We start from the raw sequence: 22712 nt of genomic DNA, 5'->3' as shown, positions 1-22712 counted from the left end.
TGGCCGGTTGGCTCAGGGTAGAGCGTCAGCCTGGCGTGTGGAAGTCCCGGGTTCGATTCCCGGCCAGGGCACACAGGAGAGGTGCCCATCTGCTTCTCCACCCCTCCCCCTCTCCTTCTTCTCTGTCTCTCTCTTCCCCTCCCGCAGCCGAGGCTCCATTGGAGCAAAGTGTGCTGAAGGATGGCTCTATGGCCTCCACTCAGGCGCTACAATGGCTCTGGTTGCAGCAGAGCATCGCCCCCTGGTGGACGTGCCGGGTGGATACCGGTCGGGCGCATGCAGGAGTCTGTCTGCCTCCCCGCTTCTCACTTCAGAAAAATACAAAAATAAATAAATAAAAATAAAATAAAGTGGTCATCACAGTGAATTTGATGTTATAATAAGGGAGAGGGAGTGGTCATAGAAGGACAAGGGGAAGGGCAGCTGGGGGAGGGGTGGGACTGGGTGTTTTGTGGGGACAGAGAGTCACACGGGGAAGATAAGAAGGTCCTGGAGAGGATGGTGGCAGCGGCCACACAACGGTGTGAACGTACCCAATGCCGCTGAGCTGTGTGTGCACTCAGACCTGACCACGGGAACTTTTAGGTCATGTTTTATTTATTTATTTATTTTTGTATTTTTCTGAAGCTGGAAATGGGGAGAGACAGTCAGACAGACTCCTGCATGCGCCCGACCGGGATCCACCCAGCACGCCCACCAGGGGGCGATGCTCTGCCCTCCGGGGAGTTGCTCTGTTGCGACCAGAGCCACTCTAGCGCCTGGGGCAGAGGCCAAGGAGCCATCCCCAGCGCCCGGGCCATCTTTGCTCCAATGGAGCCTCGGCTGCAGGAGGGGAAGAGAGAGACAGAGAGGAAGGAGAGGGGAAGGGGTGGAGAAGCAGATGGGTGCCTCTCCTGTGTGCCCTGGCCGGGAATCGAACCTGGGACTTCTGCACGCCAGGCCTACACTCTACCACTGAGCCAACCGGCCAGGGCTTAGGTCATGTTTTAGCACAATTTAAAAGATAATTTTTAAAAGAAAAACATTTAGAGACGTGGAAGGCATTACCCTAGAAAGTTCCTCCAGGCCTCTTTCCACATCCTACCCCCCCACCCCAACGCCCCACCCCATCCCCGCCACCCACAACCACTGTCTGACGTCTGCCGGCCGTGAGCTCCGCCCGCCCGCTGTTTGGGCTTCGCCGACGAGGACCCAGACGGCGTGTCCTCGTGGGTGTCTGGCTTCTTTCGCTCAGCGCGACTTTGTTTGAATCCCTGAGTCCCATATGGAAGTTTACGACCACAACTCGTTAGGAACGCACGGAAGCCGGGCGTGTACCCCAAGCGTTCAAGTTCGAACTTGGAGAGAAAGGGGTTTGGGACAAGCCAGAGGTCGTTGCCCTGAGGTGTCGGACAAGCTGATACATTTAGACGAGTTCACAGAGGGAAAGGCAGAGTCCAGACGGAGGACGGAGCCCTGGAGGCGGGTCAGGCGCGTGGGGAGCCGCGGGGACCCCGCCGAGGAGGGCGGCCACGGCGATCCAGGGGGCTCCTCGGAGCTCCAGCAGAGAGCACGCGGGCAGACGGACGGACAGAGGACACTTTTCTTGAGCGCTGCGAGGGCAGTTTCAAAACCGACCCCATTCCTGTCCCGAGCCTTTCGACACCCTGGCATCCGCGCTGTGTTACTACTTTGGTGTTCTCCATCCGTGAGCATATGTTTCAAGTTATCCAGGGAGGGGTCTGGGCTTTACCAATCTGCCTCCTTCTCCTCCCGCCCCACCCGCCTCCGCCATGTGCCTCCAGCCTGCCTCCTAAAGCTTTGTCGAGCGAACTTTTCATTTTAGAATAGATTTAGACTTGCACTCCCGCCCGGTGGAGATAGTGCCGGCCCCCCCCCCTGCCTGCCCAGCCCCCCCTCGTGTCCACGTCTCATGTTACTATGCGACATTAGTCACCACAAATGACCCAAGATCGATACGTTATCATCAGCTGAAGCCTGGACTTCAATCAGGTTTCCTTAGTTTTTGCCCAAGTCCTCTTCCTGACCCCGGGACCCACGTGACAAAAGAGTTGCCATGTCTTCTTGGGCTCTTCGGGTCTGGGGAAGTTTCTCAGACTCTCCTTGTTTTGATGACCTTGGTGGTTTTGACGGCTGCGCAGGGGGTTCATAGATGTCCCCCTGTGGGGATCTGTTCGATGTGTTTCTCATGGCCAAGGTGACGGGTTTTGTGGGGAAGACCACAGGGACGAAGTGCCCATCTCATCGTATTGTTGTCGATGTGACTTATCACTGACCATGTGGACCTTGGCCACCAGGCTGAGGTGCACGGGGGGGGGGGGGGTTCAGGTGGCTCTGGGGCTGTAAAGCCACACCCACATTCTACGCTGTCCTCTATTGGAAGGATGTCACCATGCACTCCTGAGGAGAGGGCTTATGCACCACCGCCTGGGGGGGGGGTATCTATATAAAGTATATATATATATATTTTTTTATTTATTTATTTTTTCATTTTTCTGAAGCTGGAAACAGGGAGAGACAGTCAGACAGACTCCCGCATGCACCCGACCGGGATCCACCCGGCACGCCCACCAGGGGCGGTGCTCTGCCCCCCAGGGGGTGATGCTCTGCCCATCCTGGGCGTCGCCATATTGCGACCAGAGCCACTCTAGCGCCTGAGGCAGAGGCCACAGAGCCATGCCCAGCGCCCGGGCCATCTCTGCTCCAATGGAGCCTTGGCTGCGGGAGGGGAAGAGAGAGACAGAGAGGAAAGCGCGGCAGAGGGGTGGAGAAGCAAATGGGCGCTTCTCCCATGTGCCCTGGCCGGGACTCGAACCCGGGTCCTCCGCTTGCTAGGCCGACGCTCTACCGCTGAGCCAACCAGCCAGGGCTAAAGTATATATTTAAAAATCTTCAGCAGGAGGGTTTGCCTAGTATCTCCTTCATGTATCCAATCACTGTTTGTACTCCTTCATGTAGCTAATCACTGTTTGTATCTCCTTCATGTACCCAATCACTGTATCTCCTTCATGTATCCAATCACTGTTTGTATCTCCTTCATGTATCCAATCACTATTTGTATCTCCTTCATGTACCCAATCACTGTTTGTATCTCCTTCATGTATCTAATCACTGTTTGTACTCCTTCATGTATCCAATCACTGTTTGTATCTCCTTCATGTATCCAATCACTGTTTGTACTCCTTCATGTATCCAATCACTGTTTGTACTCCTTCATGTATCCAATCACTGTTTGTATCTCCTTCATGTAGCCAATCACTGTTTGTATCTCCTTCATGTAGCCAATCACTGTTTGTATCTCCTTCATGTATCCAATCACTGTTTGTATCTCCTTCATGTATCCAATCACTAATTGTATCAGTGTGGACTCAGGGGTACTTGTTCCACACTGAGGGTCAGAGCCCAGCACGAAATCTGTTTGTATCAGCGTGGACTCAACAGAGGGTCAAATTGCAGGTGATGGGGAGAAGCATAGCTAACTTTTTTTTTTTGTATTTTTCTGAAGCTGGAAACGAGGAAGCAGTCAGACAGACTCCCGCATGCGCCCAACCGGGATCCACCCGGCACGCCCACTAGGGGGTGCTCTATTGAGACTAGAGCCAGTCTAGCGCCTGAGGCAGAGGCCATGGAGCCATCCCCAGCGCCCGGGCCATCTTTGCTCCAATGGAGCCTTGGCTGCGGAAGGGGAAGAGAGAGACAGAGAGGAAGGAGAGGGGGAGGGGTGGAGAAGCAGATGGGTGCTTCTCCTGTGTGTCCTGGCCGGGAATCAAACCTGGGACTTCCACACGCCAGGCCGACGCCCTACCACTGAGCCAACCGGCCAGGGCAAGCATAGCTAACTTAATAAAAAAAAAACTCCCAAAGTATTCTCTAACTGGCTATGTCATTTTACCTTTCTGCTGGCAAAATGGGAGTGTTCCAGTCACTAAACGTCTTTACCAATAGTTGGTGTCAGTTTTGGGACTTTTAGCGGTCATCTGTCAATTGGTGTATATGAGTATGTCACTGTGATTTTTGAAAATATTTTATTGATTGAGAAGAGAGAGAGAAAAAGGCAGGGAGGAGGAGCAAGAAGCATCAACTCATAGTTGCTTCTCATATTGCCTTGACCGGTGTAAAGCCAGTGGCTGCAGCCACCATCACAGCCGCCCGGCCCATGCAGGTTCGCATTGGATTCGGACAGTTGGTAAAGAAACAATGGAGCCAAAAGCTGATGGGCCATCATCTTTAATCCTAGCTTGCACCCGACAGGCAAGTAAAAACACACACTGGGCTCCAAAACCCACTCATTCAGTGCTCACCAAGCGACTGACTTATCCGAGTTTCCTAGAATCAAAGGTTTCTAGCTCACTACTAGCCTTATTCACCTCTATTCCCCATCTCCTTCTCTCCGCACAAACTCTGCACAAACTGGCTTCTCCTTCAACACTCCGTCATCTTGGCTGCTTCTCCTGGCCTCCTCCATGTGGCCTTTCTCTGCTCTCCTCTCTGCCCTCTCCTCTAATGCTAATTTCAGGAACTGAGAGAGCAAGCTCCCAGTCTGCCCCAATTTATAGTGCAGAAATCAAAACCTTTAATCCAATATACAAAATAGGGAAGTCTCTAATACAAAAGTCACTTATCTGAGGCATGATGGGATTGTACCACCCCACATCAAAAAGGGTGGGAAAGGCTTAGTCCTAAAACCAAGCCCCAGGCTACAAGGATCCTGCCTGCCCACAGCCCGCCCCCAACACACATTAATATCACCTGGACCACGGCTTCCATGTGGGCAGCGCCATCTTTAACAAAGTGAGCACAATATATTTTTATCTGCCCAACAACCGGTCAAGCCTGGTGACCTGTGTTTCAGGTCGACGCCTTATCCATTGTGCCACCACAGGTCAGGCTCACTGTGATTTTAATGTGCATTTCCCTGACATCTTACAAATGTTGGGTGCCTTTCTATGTGTCACTTGTGTATCTCTTTTTGTGAAATGTCCATTCAGATACTTTGCCCATTTTAAAAAGTTGGGTGGTCTATGTTTGTATTGTTTGTTTGCCAGTGCTCTTTACATATTCTGAACACAAATCCTTTGTCAGAAACTGTACTATGACGTCCCCGCCCCTCCCTGCCTCCAGTTCCTGGGTTGCCTATTCATTTTCTCAATGGTGTCTTCTGATGATAATGTATCCATTTCTTTTCTTGTCTAGCTTGTCCTTTGGTGACCTGGAAGACATCTTTGCCCACCCCGAGGTCATGAAGATATTCTTTCCCTCCTGTTTTCTTCCAGAAGATTTTGGGTTTTACGTTTAGGCCTCTGATCCATCCTGATTCCTTCCATCTTTATATGCAAAGCATGAAATAAAATTTGAGGTTCATTTTTTTTTTCCTCTATAGGGATATCCAGCTCTTCCAGTACCATTTGTTTAAAAAAAAAAAAAAGAAAGAAAGAAAGAAAAGATATTCTTTGCCAGTTGAGTTGACTTGGCATCTCAGTTGAAAATCCTTTGACCATATGTTTGGGAGTCTATTCCTGGACTCCTGCGCTGTTGTCCATTAGCCCATTTGTCTAGCCATCTGCCCGCACCACACACTGTCTTAATTACTCCAGCTTCAAAGCAAATCTTTAAAGTGGAGGGACTTCGATTTTGTTTACGTTCTCGACATTCTGCCGGCTGTTGTAGATCCTTCACCCGTCCCTTCAAATTAGAACCATCTTGTCGAAACACTTGTAAAAAAGCCTGATGGAATTTTGATAGAACTTGCGACGAGTCCCTGCGTTGTTTTGCCGAGAGTGATTTTCTCAGGAATGTTGAGTTTTCCAACCTGCAAACATCCTCTAGCCCTCCGAGCACGGAGGCCTCCCCTAGTCTCCCTCAGTGAAGCTTTCTTTCGGAAAGTCTATTTCTTTCTCATTATTTGGATTCCGACAACGCTGATGTGTTTGATGCTCTTGTAGATTTTTAAAATTTTCCAATGCTTCATTACTAGCATGTAAAAAAAATGTAATTGGCATGACCTGTGGTGGCGCAGTGGGTAAAGCGTCAACCTGGAACGCTGAGGTCGCCAGTTTGAAACCCTGGGCTTGCCTGGTCAAGGCACATATGGGGGTTGATGCTTCCTGCTCCTCCCCCCTTCTCTCTCTCTCTCTCTCTTGCTCTCTCCCCTCTCATTTCTAAAAATGAATAAATAAAAGTCTAAAAAAAATAAATTAAAATGTAATTGATTTTTCTTGTTTTTTTTTTTTTTTTTTTTTTTTTTTTTTTTTTTTTTTTTTTAGAGAGGAGAGAGAGAGAGACAGAGGGAGAGAGGGGGGAGGAGCTGTAAGCATCAACTCCCATATGTGCCTTGACCAGGCAAGCCCAGGGTTTCAAACCAGCGACCTCAGCATTTCCAGGTCGATGCTTTATCCACTGCGCCACCAGAGGTCAGGCGATTTTTTTTGTTTTTAAACAATAATTTTTTTCCATTGATTTGACGAAGGGAGGCGAGGAAGGGAGAGAGAGGGGAGGAGTGTCAGCTCATTGTCCCACTAGCTCACTTCGTTGTACACTCAGTGGTCATTTCTCATAGGTGCCCTGACTGGGGGTCGAACCCACAGCCTCGGCATGCCAGACGATGCTCTACCCTCTGAGTGACACAGCCAGGGCTGCAACTGATTTTTCTTTTTTTCTTTTTTTTTTTTTGTATTTTTCCGAAGCGAGAAGCAGGGAGGCAGAGAGACAGACTCCCGCATGCGCCCGACTGAGATCCACCCTGCATGCCCACCAGGGGGTGATGCTCTGCCCATCTGGGGCGTTGCTCCATTGCAGCCAGAGCCACTCTAGTACCTGAGATGGAGGCCATAGAGCCATCCTCAGTGCCAGGGCCAACTTTGCTCCAATTGAGCCTTAGCTGCGGGAGGGGAAGAGAGAGAGAGAGAGAGAGAGAGAGAGAGAGAAAGGAGAGGGGGAAGGGTGGAGAAGCAGATGGGCGCTTCTCCTGTGTGCCCTGGCCGGGAATCGAACCCGAGACTTCCACACACCAGGCCAATGTTCTACCGCTGAGCCAACAGGCCAGGGCCTACAATTGATTTTTCTAAATTAACCCTTGACCCCCTCAACCTTGCTAAATTTACTTGATAGTTCCGCATGCTACTTTTGTTGTTTTGAAAGAATTTTCTACCAATGGAATCAATCACGCCTTAAAAAAAAGAAAGAAAGAAAGAAATTAAGCCCTGGCTGGTTGGCTCAGTGGTAGAGCGTTGACCCAGCGTGTGGACATCCCAGATTCAATTCCCGGTCAGGGCACACAGGAGAAGTAAACATCTGCTTCTCCACCCCTCCCCCTCTTGCTTCTCTCTCCCTCTCCCTCTCCTGCAGCCAGGGCTCGATTGGTGTGAGTTGGCCCCAGGTGCTAAGGATGGTTCCATGGCCTCACCTCAGGCACCAAAATAGCTTGGTTGCTGAGAAACAAAGCATCGCCCCCTAGTGGGCATGCCAGGTGGATCCCAGCTGGGCACATGCAGGAGTCTGTCTCTGCCTCCCCTCCTCTCACTGAATAAAAAAAGAAAAAGGCCCTGGCCGGTTGGCTCAGTGGTAGAGCGTCGGCCTGGCGTGCGGGGGACCCGGGTTCGATTCCCAGCCAGGGCACATGGGAGAGGTGCCCATTTGCTTCTCCACCCCCCCTCCTTCCTCTCTGTCTCTCTCTTCCCCTCCCACAGCCAAGGCTTCATTGGAGCAAAGATGGCCCGGGCACTGGGGATGGCTCCTTGGCCTCTGCCCCAGGCGCTGGAGTGGCTCTGGTCGCGGCAGAGCGACGCCCCGGAGGGGCAGAGCATCGCCCCCTGGTGGACGTGCCGGGTGGATCCCGGTCGGGCGCATGCGGGAGTCTGTCTGACTGTCTCTCCCCGTTTCCAGCTTCAGAAAAATACAAAAAAAAAAAAAAATTAAATTTAAAAAAAGAAAAAAAGAAAAAGAAATTTGTGTGTGTTCTGTTTCCTTGTCTTGCCTTCTTGCCCTGGCTGGGACCTCCCAGACAAGGCTGCCCAAGGGCAGTGAGAGTGGACATCCTTGCCTTGTTTGTGATCTTGGGGAACAGGATTCGGCTTCTCCTCGTTCCACAGGATTTCAGCTGCAGGCACTGTGTAGACCAGGGGTCCCCAAACTATGGCCCGCGGGCCACATGCGGCCCCCTTAAGCCATTTATCCAGCCCCCGCCGCACTTCTGGAAGGGTACCTCTTTCATTGGTGGTCAGTGAGAGGAGCATAGTTCCCATTGAAATATTGGTCAGTTTGTTGATTTAAATTTACTTGTTCTTTATTTTAAATATTGTATTTGTTCCCATTTTGTTTTTTTTACTTTAAAATAAGATATATGCAGTATGCATAGGAATTTGTTCATAGTTTTTTTTATAGTCTGGCCCTCCAGCAGTCTGAGAGACAGTGAACTGGCCCCCTGTGTAAAAAGTTTGGGGACCCCTGGTGTAGATGCTCTTATCAAATTGGGTCGGTTCCCTTCCATTCCTCAATTGCCCCGAGTTCTATCATGAATGGTGTTTTGAGTTTCTGTCAAATGCTCTTTGCTGCTTTTATTTTATTTATTTATTTATTTATTTATTTATTTAAATAAATTGAAGCTGGAAACGGGGAGAGACAGTCAGACAGACTCCCGCATGCGCCCGACCGGGATCCACCCAGCACGCCCACCAGGGGCAACACTCTGCCCACCAGGGGGCGTCGCTCTGCCGCGACCAGAGCCACTCTAGCACCTGGGGCAGAGGCCAAGGAGCCATCCCCAGTGCCCAGGCCATCTTTGCTCCAATGGAGCCTTGGCTGCAGGAGGGGAAGAGAGAGACAGAGAGGAAGGAGGGGGGGTGGAGAAGCAAATGGGCGCCTCTCCCATGTGCCCTGGCCGGGAATCGAACCCAGGTCCCCTACACGCCAGGCCGATGCTCCACCGCTGAGCCAACCGGCCAGGGCCCTTTGCTGCTTTTATTGAAGGTGACTGTGTGGACCTCCTGTTTGCCCTGTTAACAGTGACACTGACTGATTTTTACACGTTGAACCCTCCTTGCATTCCTGAGATGAACCTCCCCCCTTTTCATTTACGTCTTAATTCGATTTACTACTATTTTGTTAAAAAAAAAAAAAAGAAAAAGATTTTTATGTTTGTGCTTATGAGGGATATTGGTCTGTAATTCTCTTTTCTTGTGACATCTTGTCCAATTTTGGTCTCAGGATAATGGAGGCCTCAGAAAATTTTATTTTCTGGGAAAATCTGTGTAGAATTGATATGTCTTCCTGGAATGCTTGGTCACGTGCACCCCGGCGTGGGGGCGGGAGCCATCTGGGCCCGGCATTTTCTTTGTGACAAGATTATTTATTATTATTTGGGTTTCTTGAATCGATATAGAGCTATTCGGATTACATAGTTCTTCTTGTGCCTGTTTTGATCATTTATGTCTTTTTAAAAAAAAATTTTTTTTATTTTATTTATTCATTTTAGAGAGAAGAGAGAGAGGGAGAGAGAGAGGGAAGAGAGAGACAGGGGGAGGAGCTGGAAGCATCAACTCCCACATGTGCCCCGACCAGGCAAGCCCAGGGCTCCGAACCGGAGACCTCAGCATTTCCATTTTTAAGTCGACGCTTTATCCACTGCGCCACCACAGGCCAGGCTTGATCATTTATGTCTTTTAAGGGTCATCAAGTTATCGGAGATGCAGAAATATTACTCTCCTAACGTCTGCTGGGTGTGAAGGGATGTCTCCTCTTCCATTCCCGATATTGGTCGTTTCCTTCTCTTTTTCTCTGTCAGTTCAAGTGGAAATTAATCGGTTTCACTGATTCTTTTCAAATGTTTGGTTTCATTGATTCTTCTCTACTGTGTGTCCATGTTCGATTGCTCCTGTTTCTAACTCTATTCTTTTATGTCTGTAGTGTTTTCTTGTTCATTTGTTTAGTTCTGTTTTTTTTTTTTTTTTTTTGTATTTTTCTGTAGTGAGAAGCAGGGAGGCAGAGAGACAGACTCCCACATGTGCCCGACCGGGATCCACCCGGCATGCCCACCAGGGGGCGATGCTCTGCCCATCTGGGACGTTGCTCTGCTGCAACTGGAGCCATTCTAGCACCTGAGGCAGAGGCCATGGAGCCATCCTCAGCACCCGGGCCAACTTTGCTCCAATGGAGCCTTGGCTTCAGGAGGGGAAGAGAGAGATAGAGAGAGAAAAGAGGGGGGAGGGGTGGAGAAGCAGATGGGCGCTTCTTTTGTGTGCCCTGGCCGGGAATCAAACCCAGGACTTCCACGCGCCGGGCCAATGCTCTACCACTGAGCCAACCGGCCAAGGCTTAAGTCTGTAAGGTTTGATGTCCTCTTCCGCAGTCCTTGGCTGGGCCTGGCCGCACGCTCTCATTGCCCAGGCGGCCTGGGTCCCCGGGAGGGGCGGGTCCTGCTCTTCCAGGCTCTTCCGGGAGAGGGGGTCTAGGGTCGCCTTCCTCCTGCACTGGGGAAGGGGTGAGTACTGCCAGATCTGGAAACCAGGGCTCTCAGGCTCAGCCCCAGACTGTCCTTGGGGATTTAGGGGACAGAGCACGGGGTCAGTGGCTTGCTAGACTCTGCCCTCACACGACCTCAGTGTCCTTGTACCCCGCATGGCCAAGTGCTCCCCTCCCAACACCATTACCCCCGTCACCCCGGGCCTGCTCTGGGCATGCTTGAGCGGCCCTCTGGGACTGGGCCGCCGAACCAGCCCCACGTGGAGCGTCCTGAGGCCACTGGGGGGCAGTGCGGCCCCAGGAATGACCGAGTGTGTGTGAGTGTGTGTGTGTGTGGGGGGGGCACAGGCAGGCGTGCACCTGGTCTGCCAGTCCTCCTCAAGCCACTCACGTCTCAAAGGATTTATCAGACCCTCCCTATCTGAGCTCCTCCCCCCTGAACCCCTTCTTTTCTGGGCTCCTCCCCATCTGGTCCCCCATGTGTGTGTCAATGGTTAAGCGGGCGGAGCGGTGCAGGGCCCACTGAGCCCAGCAGGTGGCGCCAGAAGCTTAGGGAGCAGGCGGCCCACAGACGCCAGGGGTGGGAGGGGATGGGGGAGATTGGAGGCGGGTCCATCCTGGAGGGGGACGGGCTTCTCCTCAGCCTCCCCGGGGGCTGGGAGCTTTCCCTCCCCTCTGCCCCGCTCGGGGAGGCTAGTCTGAACCCCAAGCCCTGCCCTGGAGTGTGGGGTCACTGCCAGGCCTCGCTGATCACATTTTCCACCCCCCATGGTCGTGTAGTCATCACCACCCGGGGCAGGATGGGGGGGCAGAGGTGAAGGGGTGAGCAGGGGAGCGGCAGATACCCCTGCGTGGTCCTGCAGGTGGGGGCGCACACCTCTCCGACCCCATGTAGGCCTGGGGGAGTGGTGAGACCCTCCCAGCCAGGGCTTAGGGCTCCGGAGGGCAGGGCACAGCAGCTGGGGCCCCGGCTCTGCAGCCCCTCGTGGGCAGGGCGGGGCTGGGGCTGGCGTAGGGGGCGGGGGCTCCGCAGCCCCTCGTGGGCAGGGCGGGGCTGGGGCTGGCGTAGGGGGCGGGGGCTCTGCAGCCCCTCGTGGGCAGGGTGGGCCTGGGGCTGGGGCTGGCGTAGGGGGCGGGGGCTCTGCAGCCCCTCGTGGGCAGGGCGGAGCTGGGGCTGGCGTAGGGGGCGGGGGCCAAGCTCATCCTCTGACCTCCTCCTGGAGCAGAGTAACTGTCCACTCGGGCCTCTGGTCTGTCCCAGTAACCCCCCCCCAGTTCTCTCCCTCCCCTTAGGGACTAAGCTGTGACCCCCCCATGGTGTGCGCCCCCCCCAGTTCTCTCCCTCCCCTTAGGGACTAAGCTGTGACCCCCCCATGGTGTGCGCCCCCCCCAGTTCTCTCCCTCCCCTTAGGGACTAAGCTGTGACCCCCCCCCTATGGTGTGTGCCCCCCACACGTGGGCAGCTTGTCCCAGGGCAGCTCTGCAGGCAGGGACCTCAGTGAGGGGATCTGGAGGTTTGGGGTGCCCTGACTGAGGAGGGGCCATGGGCTAAGGGGCGTGTCTGTTGTGCCAAGGTGGGCAGGACAGGCCCCCAGACACCCCCGCCCCAGAACAAATCAGAGCAGCGGCACACGGCCCGCAGACCTTGTTTGCTGAGAAAGGAAGAGCCGGGGAAGCTGTGGAGGTCCCGTCCCCAGAGTGTGGCCCTGGGGACTGTCCTGGCCCCATCCTGGCCCTTGCTGGCTCAGAGTCGCAGGTCCTGGTGTTGCCGGGGAAACCGAGGCGCAGAGCAGGAGGCCACTCTGGGCAGTTTCTAGGTCTCCGCAACAGACAGACAGCCCTGACCCGGGCACAGCTCCCTCCACGCCTGCCGGGCTCTGGTAGGCACATGTCAGTGACCACCAGCCTCCCCACCCATTCTCAGGCGGCCAGCAGGGAGCAGGTCCTGGACAGCACACGGGCACACCCCGGGGGGTGGGAGAGGCTTCCATGGGGGGGGGGTGCCTCTCCTGGGGTTTTTTTTTTTTTTTTTTTTTGTATTTTTCTGAAGCTGGAAACGGACAGAGACAGTCAGACAGACTCCCGCATGCGCCCGACCGGGATCCACCCGGCACGCCCACCAGGGGCGATGCTCTGCCCCTCCAGGGCGTCGCTCTGCCGCGACCAGAGCCACTCTAGCGCCTGGGGCAGAGGCCAAGGAGCCATCCCCAGAGCCCGGGCCATCTTTGCTCCAATGGAGCCTTGGCTGCGGGAGGGGAAGAGAGAGACAGAGAGGAAGGAGGGGGGGTGGAGAAGCAAATGGGCGCTTCTCCTATGTGCTCTGGCTGGGAATTGAACCCGGGTCCCGTGCACGCCAGGCTGACACTCTACCGCTGAGCCAACCGGCCAGGGCCCCTCTCCTGGTTCTCATTCCCTCCCTGCTCAGAGGCAGAGCCCGGGGAGGGAAGCCAGGGGCGGGGGTGTGGGTGGGGGGCATCTCCTCCCTTGTGTAACGGGGTCGTAACTCGGTCAGCCAGTGAAGGGCCTGGCTCATCCTAGCCAGGGCTCCGGTTGGGGACCTCTCCTGGGTTCACAGGACAGGACCACAGGCTGCAGCCCCCAGGCCTGGGGGTCCGCACGGGGCCTCTGGGCACCTGAGCCTCCCTGAGCCCAGCACAAGGTGGGCAGTCCCGCCTTGGGGACCGGTGGTGGGCAGAGGAGCGTGGGAACGTGCGGGCAGAGCCACAGGTGTTGCCCGCTGACTGATGGCGGTTTGGCCGAGGGAGCCTGAAAGGGAAGGGGGGCGGCGAGCAGGTGGGAAACCACAGGGCTGTGGGTCCCGAGGTCGGGGGCCCCGGGGCCAAGGGAGGGCAGGGAGCGGGCAGGGCTCTGAGGCTGGGGAGCTGCGGCATAGGGGGGCGTCGGGGGGTGTTGGGGGGCCCCGACCTCCTCCCCCTCCTGAAATCCTGGAGGAAGTCCCGTCAAACCAAATGATGCCTCTCTTGGCCCCAAGCCCGCACGCAGTTCCTTCGGGGACTTTTCTGAAGTCTCTCTGGCCCAACTCTTCATTGTATAGGTAGGGAAACTGAGGCACGGGGCTAGGGGGTCTCTTGTCCTCTCCCTCACCAGCCCCTTTCCTGCTGGGACCCCTGCCCCACCCCCAACACCTGCAGCGGCGTCTCCTCCTGACGCCAGGCTGTGGCGTCAGCCCCCACCCTCCCCTTACCCCCCAATCCACCCGTCCAGCAGCCTCTGAAATGCAGGTGGAAACTTGTCCACGCCTGCTTACACCTCCTGTGGTTCCCATGGCCCTCGGGATAAGCCCCGGCCCCAGCGAGGCGAGGCGGGTGACTGCCCACGGGCCCCCCCCAGATCCTGCCCCCACGGGACCCCCCCCCCCAGATCCTGCCCCCACAGGCCCGATTCACAGCCTCCTGGTCTGGACGCTGCTGGAACAACCCTGGGCTCCGTCCTTCTCCAGGGGGCCCTGGGGCTCTCCCTGTCGACCCCCACGCCCCCCTCCCAGGCTGGCTCTTCTCACATCTGGTTCCAGGCTCTAGTGTCACATCTGAGCCTTGTTCCTGACTGCCCCCTCCCCTGGTCCGAGTCAGGCCCCTCCTCTGGGCCCTCCAACACCCAGATGCTCAGGGTAATATGTTCACGTCTTTCAAAATCAGGAGGGTAAAAAAACATCTGAATTTTTAGAAACGAGAAAACCCTTTGACATATAATAGTAATATATTTGTTCTTTATGGAGGAAGGGGGCTCAGAAAAGCAAAGGACCCCAGGCCACATTGGTCACACTACAGCCCCATCCCCGAATGGTCCAGTGCCTGCTGACCACACTGGGGCACCCTTACCTGGGGCTGGCCCGCCTGCCCAGGCCTGTTGTCCCGGGCCCCGGCCCCGCACGGCGCCAGGCGGATGCAGTGAGGCCGCCCTGCTGGTCTGACTGCCCCTCTGAGGCCCTCGAGGACGCCTACCCCAGGCATCTATCTCCCTGACTCACCCTCTGGTCCGGCGGCCCGAAAGCCTGTGCTCTGGCCCCAGGGCTCCGTCGGCCTTGGGGAACGGCAGGCGGACGGGAGGGCCCACCGATCTGCTGGCACAAGCAGCCCAGACGCCCCGTAAACCGGGTGATGAGGGTGATTCAGCCCCAGTAAACCCAGAAGGTGAAAGGACTCCCGTCGGAAGCAGACAGGAGTGGCTGGTGATGAGCACGCAGGGGTGGGGGCGGCGGGGGGATGAGCACGCAGGGGTGGGGGCGGCGGCGGGGGGGGGGGTCCTGCCCTGAGAGAAATGCCTCCCCCGCCTCAGAGGCCTCACCCTCAGGGCTGGGTCAACGCACAGGCTGGGGGGGCGGGGGTATGGGGCCGAGCATGTTGTCAGTCTCCCTGCGACCGTGGGACCAGCAAGCATGGCGTTTAACAGCCGGGAAACTAAGGCTCTGAGATGAGAAACCCCCCTTTCACTAAGAGGCTTAGAAGGCATTTTATGATTTAGGCCAGGGATCAAGAACCTATGGCTCGCGAGCCAGATGTGGTTCTTTTGATGGCTGCACCTGGCTCGCAGACAAATCTTTAAGAAAAATAATAATAACGTTAAAAATATAAAACATTCTCATGTATTACAATCTATTCATTTCCTACTGCTCATGTTCATGGTTGCGGGTAGCTGGAGCCAATCACAGCTGTCCTCCGGGACAACACCAAATTTCTATTGGATAATGCCTAACGTACAGGAGTCGTTGTATGGCTCTCAAGGAATTACATTTTAAAATATGTGGCATTCATGGCTCTCTCAGCCAAAAAGGTTTCTGACCCCTGATTTAGGCCAAGTGTTCAGAGAGATTTTTTTTTTTTGTATTTTTCTGAAGTGAGAAGCAGGGAGGCAGTCAGACAGACTCCTGCATGTACCCGACCGACCGGGATCCACCTGGCACGCCCACCAGGGGGTGATGCTCTGCCCTTCTGGACCGTTGCTCTGTTGCAACCGAAGCCATTCTAGCGCCTGAGGCAGAGGCCATGGAGCCATCCTCAGCACCCGGGCAGGCCAACTTTGCTCCAATGGAGCCTCGGCTGTGGGAGGGGAAGAGAGAGACAGAGAGGAAGGAGACGGGGAAGGGTGGAGAAGCATGCTTCTCCTGTGTGCCCTGGCCGGGAATCGAACCCGGGACTTCCACAAGGCGGATTGATGCTCTACCACTGAGCCAACCAACCAGGGCCCAGAGAGATTTTATAAATACGATTTTTATACTTGTGTGTGATTTACACCAGCTCAAGATGGCCGATCGCAGTCCTGTTTAGGAAGGGCTGTTATATTGTCCGTGGAGAGATTTTTGTACTTAGAAGGTTTTGAATAGAAAGAGAAAGGAGACTTGGACCCCCTCCCTTCTCCACACCTGAGTGAAAGGAGGTAAAACAGCCAGGAATGCAGGAGGGGAGGGTTGGTTTAAGCAGCCCTTTCCTCCCCCCCTTCTCTCTCCTTAATGGGCGATTTACAAACGCTTGTCCTCTGCTGACATCCTGTAAGCCCCTCCCATCCTGAAATCGTGTGATGGATGTGAGTACCTCTAGGCAAAGGAATCACGAGACCCATGCATATAAACCTGTGTTCTGTAGAGGGTTCGTAAGATGTAAGAAGTCTAACCTCGGGGAGCACGTGTCTTTGGAGCTATAGACCCTGCGTGCTCCGCTGGCTTTAATAAGTTCTCTTTTTCCTCCTATACAGTTGTCTGAGTGTCTATCCTCCACCGGGTTTCTTCCCTGCAACAGCCCCCCCCCCCAGCGAGAACACCCAGGCTCGCGGTAAGGGAGGAAGCCCCCCATTCTTCCCCAAACCAAGAAGCTTCAAGAACATTTTATATTTTAGGCCAAGGATTCAGAGAGTTTTGGTAAAGGACACCTTTGTCATTGTCTGACCTGTACTGTGACTGTGATGTACTTCATTCCCGCGTTGGAACGCCTGTGGTGTAGACAGCCAAGCAAGAAAAAGGGGTAGAATGTTGGCCAAATACGTTTGTAAAAATATGATTTTTATACTCGTGTGTGATTTACAATGAGGGCCAAGCCACACCAGCTAAAAAAAAAAAAAAAAGGTCAGTGAAGTTACAGATTGCCTTCCGGCCTGGGAAGGGCTATTATTTTGCTAATGGAGAGGTTTTCGTACTAGAAAGTTTGAAAGAAAGAAGGAAGGAGAAGTCAGACCCCCTCCCATTCACTGAGCAGGAAGAGAGCAAGGAGGACCCCAGGGGGGGAGGGAGATCTGAAAAGCCCCTTCCTGTCCCCTTTTCTTAAAAGTTTGAAGACCTTCATGGGCGATTTCCAACGCTGCTTCTCTGACCTCCCCTAAACCTCCTCCCATCCTGAAGTCGGGTGAGTGACGTGTGCGCCTCTAGACAAAGGCATCACCAGCCCCTGGCGTGTAAACCTGTGCTCTGTAAAGAGTATACAGAGGTAAGAAATCTAACTTCGGGGAGCACGTGTTCGGTCGCCTCTTTTGGGGTCAGGCTGCCCCGCCGGCTAAGTAAACCCTACTTCCTTCATCAAGTTGTCCGGGCGTTTCTGTCTTCCTCTGATTCCTGCAATAGTGGGACCTCCCTGCACCCTGACCAGTGGGCTCCCCGACCCCTGTGGGCAGAGCAGGGGCGCCCCGCGTGGGCTCTGACTCGGGGGACCCCTCCCAGGCCTTGCTGTCCTCACTCCCGGCTAGTGCTGGTGGCAGCTGGGGACACATGGTCCCAGGACCCTCCTCCAAGGAGACTTTCCCACGGCCCAGGTACGGGCTACAGTGACGTGGGGTGGGGGTGGGGGGCAGGAGGCCGTTTCTCAGGGTTTTCCTAGGAGAAGCCCTCCCCCCCCATGCAACCCCACCCTCGTGGGTCCTATCAGAAGCCAAACGCTGAGCTGGGGAATGTCAACACAGCAGGCACACACCTGGCATCTGGTGCCCGCGGGAGTCCCCTCCAAGCTGAGAGGCTCTTGGCTATTTATAACCCGACTGGGAGCAGCCGGGCAAATACTCTCAGCCCCTCCCCAGGGCTCCTGTGACCTCCAGCCCGCATGTGAACTCTCAGTGGGCAAACAAGAGGTAGAGAAGCACAGAGATTAGAGCTTTGAACCAACAGCTTCTCACCCCCACCCCACCCCACCTCTGTACAGATTCCCAGCCTGACCCTGGGGGGGGTCAGAAAGCCAGAGAGGGGGTGGCTGCAGGGGCCGCAAGGCCCAGGTGGACCCCCACCCCACCCCACCCCCAGCCCCGATCCAGCACTGACTTCCCAGCCCGGTGGTCTCCCACACCTCTTGGCACCCGGGGAAAGGTGCCCACCCACGGAAGGCAGCTTCCGCCCGCAGGTGAGCATCTGCGGGATCAGGCCGAGGTCTGTCTCCCGCCAGTCACCAGCTGGGCTTACGGTCAGACTGGCTTGGATCACGTGTGGTTCACGCTCACAAATCCCTGGCCCTGCCGAGCTGGGTTCCTCGTCCACAAAGCCGGCTGGCTGGACGTACCGCCACGGCGGAGGCGACTGTGCTGGCACACGGCAGGTGCTCAGCCAGCCCTGGGTCCCACCAGGTAACCAGGCCCGCCGCCTACACCCCGGCCCACCTGGTTGGCCCCCTTGGCACCCCCAGGCCTGCACTCTCCCCGCCACGACCCCCATTCCGCTCTCTCTGGCCCAAGTCCCTGGGAAGGTGCAGGAGGGGACACGACGCCCGGCAGAGTGGGCTATCACCTCCCTCGTCCTGGTGCTTGGCCTCTGCTCATGCATCCCGGGCTGGCGTCGCCCTGTGGGCCGAGGATGCCCAGAGCCAGAGCTGAGCAACGTCAGAGTGTAGACCAGCAGAGACGAGGCCGAGCTCGGCGTGGAGTTCGTCTGCGCCTGTGTCAGGGCTCCGTCTACACCTGGGGCGAAGGCTCAGTCTGTCACTGGGGTCAGGACTCGGCGTGGGCTCGTGGTCAGGGCCCGGTCTGTGCCTGGCACCTGGGCTCGGTCTGGGCAGTCTGTCCGCCCCCCAGCGGTTGCAAGTCAAGCTGCTGCCGCAGAACTTCGCTTCCTCTTGGCCGGCGCCCAGCAGCCGGCTCCCGGGGGAGAGGGCCTGTTCCCGCCGGTCACATTCCCACGCCTGTCTGGGGGCTCGCCAGAGGGCGGCGCGGTGTCGAGGGGCTGCTCCCCGGGGGACCCGCGTCTCAGCCTCTCCAGCCCCTGACGGCAGCCCGTGACATCTGCAGAGGGCGCTCTCCCCTGGGGGGTTCTGTGCCCCAGCACCCCGCCCGGCTCGTGAACCCAGCCGTGGGCACTGAGCCTCCCCGGGCCTCCGTTTCCCCCTATGACAACGGAACCGAGAGACTCTGTTTAAGGCACCCCTGTAGCTGCCTCCGCACCTCCCCTCTCTCACTGTGGCGCCGCTGGCGGGCTGGGGGCCCGTGGGAACCTCGGCTCCTCCCGGGGGCCGCCATGGGCCCGGGTCCCCACTAGCCCTGCAGGGTGGTGCCCAGAAAGGAACCCGTTTGTCTTTGAAAAACCACAGGCCCAGCCCAGGACTCGGTGGGATGGAGGAGACCCCACAGGCCGGCCTGAGCTCAAAAGATATAGACTTGCTCAGGGGTCAGCGTCTATATCACCGGAGAGGTCCAGACGTCCCCGGAGGGACCGGCTGGCCACTGGGGCAGGTTTGGGGCGGGGACCCCATTGAAGGCACCCAGCTCTTTGCTTGAGAGTGAGCCTCACTGGTTCTGCTGGAGGGACCCGAGGTTGCCGCCGGGGAACTGGTGCCACAGGCCTGTGTCCCCCCCCCCAGCCCGTCAGGCTCAGGGGTCCTTAGAAATTCCTGACTTCCTGTTTCAAGGGCACGGCCACGGTGCCTGGGAAGACGAAGACCCCCGTTATGTGGGTTTCCTGTGGGAGCCTCTCCACAGCCCTGGGGGGGCCGGTCCCATCACCCCACTCTCCAGAGGGGAAAGCCGAGGTCAGCCAGGCTGACCACAGTCCTGGGCTCGGACCAGGTGCTGAGTGCGGTGCCTGCATCGTTCCACAGGGGTGTCCCCACGAACCTTCCTGATCCCTGATTCCACAGGGGAGTCCCCACGAACCTTCCTGATCCCTGATTTCACAGGGGCGTCCCCACGAGCCTTTCTGACCCCTGATTTCACAGGGGCGTCCCCACGAGCCTTTCTGATCCCTGATTTCACAGGGGCGTCCCCACGAGCCTTCCTGATCCCTGATTCCACAGGGGCGTTCCCACGAACCTTTCTGACCCCTGATTTCACAGGGGTGTCCCCACGAGCCTTTCTGACCCCTGACTTCACAGGGGCGTCCCCACGAGCCTTTCTGATCCCTGATTCCACAGGGGGAAACTGAGTACCAGAGGGAGCAGGTCCCCGGGTCCAACTCCAGGAAGGACAGGACCCGGCCTCCTCCACCCCCTACCGGGTGCCCTCTGCCCTCTGGGGGGCGTGTGGCTGGGGCCCCGGCCGCGTGGGCCGGGCCTCCTGCAGCTGCAGAGCCAGTGTGGCAACCTGGCTCCCCTACTCCGGGCTGTGTCTGGACTTGCAGGGGCCCCTGCCCCCAGGCCCAGAGGAAAGCCTCGCCCACCTTCCCGGGATCAGGAGGACAAGTCCCAGCGTGGCCGCGTCCCCCCCGTGCCAGCTCCGGGAGCGTGAGAAAACGCTGGGCCGAGGAGGAAGGTGTGGCAGGTTGCCGGGTGTGAGTACCAGCAACCAGCAAATGCCCACCCCTCACCCAGCCCCGGCCCGGAGGCCTGTCCCAGCCCTTCCCGGAGATGACCCGGGGACCAGGTCACCTTTCGTTTCCAGCCGCTCCAGGGCTGGCCCCTGGCTGCAGGCCCCCACCCCCCCATCAGCTCTGCCCCTTAAGCAGCTGCAGCTGCACACAGCCGGTGCTCAATGGTTGTTCCCCCCAGGAGGCTGAACTGGGCAGTTTGGCCGTGTGGCCGGTGGGCCCTTGGGGACAGGGGCAGAGGCCTGAGAAGTGCTCAAGGCCCTTCAAGGGGCCCTCCTCCAATATGAGGGAAGGACAGAGAGCCACCAGGCTCCCTGATGGTCACTCAGGGCCCAGGCACATGGTCTGGTCTCTGGGTCCCGTGAGCGCCCCTGGGTCCTGCCTGGGTCCCTGGTTTGCTGGTGGGAAGGAGGGAGAAAGGCAGAGGGGCCCAGAGCCAGGAGGGTGTGGTCAGCACCTGCCTGAACCCTGACCCCCGGAGGGGACATGAGCCAGCGGGGACCAGGAGTGCTGTCCTCTGAGCTGCTGATGACGGCAGCTGATGGCGGCAGCCGTGCCCGGGCATGTGCCTGCGCTCACTTCCCAAGCGGCCTGGTGGGAACAGGCTGGGCAGACGTGAGAGCCCAGCGGGGTCAGCAAGGATGGCCCCCACATATCAGGACTCTGGCCGGAAACCTCCTACATTTGCCCGGTCTCAAATGTCCTGAGAGCCTGGCCAGGCCCCTCAAAGGTCCTCAGGACTCCTGCGAAGCTGTGGGAGACTTGAGCTCTGCCTAGGGACTCCAGGAGGTCTTCCTGTAGGCGGTGGCCTGTGCCCTGGCACCAGAAGATTAAAACGTCTTGGAATGGGGGGCTAAGTGGGTGCAGGAGCAGTGTCCAAGGGAAGGGCAGAGCTGGCACCGGTGGCTGGGCAGGTGCTGCCCAGGCTGGGGTCGTGGAGGTACCCAGGCCCCTGTGCAGATGGAAGGGTAAACCCCAGGAAGTGTGGGCTCCACTCTCCACATGTCGGCACTGTGAGGCAGGGAGCAAGAAGGTGGGGTGAGGGCATGGGGCCTGGGCGGCTGGCTGAGTGTGCTGTCCCTGGCCCCTAGGATGGGGCCAGGGCCAGGCCCTGGCCAGAGGCTCCCAGGCCAGCCTGCTTCCGACCCCTCAGCTAACTCATCATCCCAGTCCTGGGTCCCACAGGCAAAACTGGTTCCCACAGCTTGTGCCCCCCTCCTCCCCGCCTTCCACAGATCCCTGTGGAGTTCCAAAGTGGGCTGCTGGAGGCCCCTCCCAGCCGGGCAGAGCACGCAGACCACAGGGCAGGGGGCTGGGGGCAGAGATGTCCCAGCTCCGTGTGATCGGGCGCCGACGGGGACAGCAAAGGCAGCAGGGCACACGGAGGTGGGGGCCTCCTCAGAGGGAACCTGAGGCCCAGGCCGGGAGCCAGGGGCGCAGAGGGTGAGGCTGGGGCAGTGGTGACCAGCCGACAAAGGCTCAGCCTTCATCACCCGGGGTCTAAGCTGGAGGAAGACCTCCCCGACCCGTGCTCTGGAGAGATGCCTCACGTGGACAGGCCGCCACCCTGACAACCCTTAGTCTGTGAACAGTGCCCAGGGTGGTCCTGCCAGGGGCCGTGTCCTGAGTGGTCAGCCCCTCCCCCGCTGAGCCCACTTCCGAGGACCCTGCCCCGGCCGGCCGGTCCGCACGGGGCCTGCTTGTCCCCAGTCAGCCACTCCTCCATCTGCCGAAGAGGAAGGAAGTCTCCTGTCACAGGCTGGCCCCACCTGTGGTGGCCCGCGCCGGGAACAGGAAGCCAGGGGCATCAGGACACCTGCCCGCCTGCCCTCCGCCTGGAGGAAGAGGAGGGGGAGGGGAGGGGAGGCTGGGCCGAGGACTGGATGGGGCCTGGGGGCTCCAGCTGGAGTCTAGGGGCCCCCACCCAGACCTGCGGCTTCTCCCCGGCTCTGCCCGCTCCGGTCCTGGACCGGCTCTCTGGGGCCCCCACCCAGACCTGCTGCTTCTCTCCGGCTCTGCCCGCTCCGGTCCTGGACCGGCTCTCTGGGGCCGGGACGTGCCCGGACACAGCCCGCCATCTCCCTCAGCACCCAGGGTGTCCTCCCGCAGGCCCCGGCCAAACCCCCCGACCCCAGGAGACAGGCACGCTGTGGGTCTTGAACTCAGAGGGGCCGGCACTGGAGAAGGCAGGACCCGGAGGCAGGCCCAGCCCTGGGGCAGCCCAAGGTCCCCCGGGAGCAGTGAACGGTCACAGCCAGGCCGCCACCAGCACGGGGCGGCGGCACAGAGTCTCCCAGGGGTGGACCGAGCGGAGGTGCCAGCCCCAGGGTTCTGATGAGAGTTTGGGGCAGACGTCCTCGTTCACAGGTGGAAACATGGGGCCCCCCCCGGCCGCACCCCCCCACTCCGTGTAGCTGGGGGCAGACGTCCTCGTTCACAGGTGGGAACACGGGGCTCGCCCGGCTCCGCACCCCCCCCCCACTCTGTGTAGCTGCCACCCCCCCCTGAGAACTCCGTGTAGCTGCCACCTCCCTCC

General features: G+C 57.6%; 1 non-coding gene across 1 annotated transcript; it reads right to left on the bottom strand.

Moving 5' to 3' along the window:
• Positions 1-2794: 2794 nt before the first annotated feature.
• On the bottom strand, positions 2795-2870 carry TRNAA-AGC (transfer RNA alanine (anticodon AGC)). Its single transcript has one exon. It is a non-coding gene; the product is annotated as a tRNA-Ala (tRNA).
• Between the last annotated feature and the right edge of the window lie 19842 nt (positions 2871-22712).

This window comes from Saccopteryx leptura, chromosome 2 (assembly GCF_036850995.1).
Source record: "Saccopteryx leptura isolate mSacLep1 chromosome 2, mSacLep1_pri_phased_curated, whole genome shotgun sequence".
Lineage (NCBI taxonomy): Eukaryota > Metazoa > Chordata > Mammalia > Chiroptera > Emballonuridae > Saccopteryx > Saccopteryx leptura.
The sequence above is the reverse complement of the archived record's forward strand: the minus strand, read 5'-3'. Positions and strand labels throughout refer to the sequence as shown.